We start from the raw sequence: 1,864 nt of genomic DNA on the forward strand, positions 1-1,864 counted from the left end.
ATAAACTCCCATATCTACTGGGTGAAATTCCACAGCGTGCCATCACAGCAGCAAGATTTGTGACCTGTTGCCACAAGAAAAGGGCAACCAGTGATGAACAAACACCATTGTAAATACAACCCATATTTATGCTTATTTATTTTCCCTTGTGTACTTTAACCATTTGTACATTGTTACAACACTGTATATATATAATATGACATTTTTAATGTCTTTATTGTTTTGAAACTTCTGTATGTGTAATGTTTACTGTTCATTTTTATTGTTTACTTCACTTTTGTATAATACCTACCTCACTTGCTTTGGCAATGTTAACACGTTTCCCATGCAAATAAAGCCCCTTGAATTGAAATGAATTGATAAAGAGAGAGAGACACAGAGAGACACAGAGAGACACAGAGAGACACAGAGAGAGAGAGAGAGAGAGAGAGAGAGAGAGAGAGAGAGAGAGAGAGAGAGAGAGAGAGAGAGAGAGAGAGAGAGAGAGAGAGAGAGGGAGAGGGAGAGGGAGAGGGAGAGGGAGGGAGAGAGAGAGAGAGAGAGATGGATGGATGGATGGATGGATGGATAGATAATGTATTTAACAGTCTTATGACTCTGGGATAGAACCTATTCTGTGTCCTGCTGGTTTCAGACTTGATGCATCGGTACCGCTTGCCTTGCTGTAACAGAGAGAACAGTCTATGACTTGGGGGGCTGGAGTCTTTGACAATTTTCAAGGCTGTCCTCTGACACCACCTGATATAAAGGTCCTGGGTGCATGGGAGTTTGGCCCCAGTGATGTACTGGGCGCTACACACAACCCTCTGGAGTGCCTTGACGTCAGATGCGAATCAGTTGCCAAACCAAGTGGTGATGCATCAGGTAAGATGCTCTCAATGGTGCAGCTGTAGAACATTTGAGGATCTGAGGGCCCATGCCAAGTCTGTTCAGCTTCCTGAGGGGGAAGAGGCGTTGTCGTACCCTCTTCACAACTGTGTTGGTATGTGTGGACCGTGATAGATCCTTAGTGGTGGACACAGAGGAACTTGAAGCTCTAGACCCGCTTCACTACAGCCCCATTGATGTGGATGGGAGTGTGCTCGGCTCCTTTGTCTTGATCACGTTGAGGGAGAGGTTGTTGTCTTGGCACCCCATTGCCAGGTCTCTGACCTCCTCCCTATAGGCTGTTTCATCATTGTCGGTGATCAGGCTACCACCGTAGTGTCGTCAGCAAACTTAATAATGGTGTTGGAGTCGTGCGAGGCCACACAGTTGTGGATGAACAGAAGGGGAGTGCAGGAGGGGACTAAGCACACACCCCGGAGGGGCCCCCGTTTTGAGGGTCAGTGGGACGGATGTGTTGTTGCCTACAGTCTCTACTCTCCAAGATACTCACATTACCTCTGTAGTGGATTTTTCCTAAATATCCATTCCAAATTGCACCCTATTTCCTGTATAGTTCCCTACTTTTGACCAGGGCCCGTAGTGTGCCATTTGAGACTCAAACAACGATACTGCAGGACTGAGAGTGACACAGGTATATTGTGGGAGAGGTTGGAGTCTATAGACTCTTCCGTAGAATAAGAGACTGTACATAACTGCAGGTGAGCATCATCACCATATGAATGAACGTTAGGGACAGAATCTAAAAAGATTTAATTCATGAATGGAATGGAATGAGTGGGGTCAAGCTGTTGGAGTTTCAAAGCAGATAGCTCTGGTTCATTACTATGCTTTCATCAGCAACCAGAAGGATCAAGCATAAGAGCTGGATCAGATAAAATACTTCCTTTGGTAGGAGAGAAAGTTTGAGGGTATTACCACTGGAGGGATATCATTAAATAAATGACATGAGCAGTGCTAGCCTTATTTCTGTCCAAAT

This window comes from Salvelinus fontinalis, chromosome 28, assembly GCF_029448725.1.
Source record: "Salvelinus fontinalis isolate EN_2023a chromosome 28, ASM2944872v1, whole genome shotgun sequence".
Lineage (NCBI taxonomy): Eukaryota > Metazoa > Chordata > Actinopteri > Salmoniformes > Salmonidae > Salvelinus > Salvelinus fontinalis.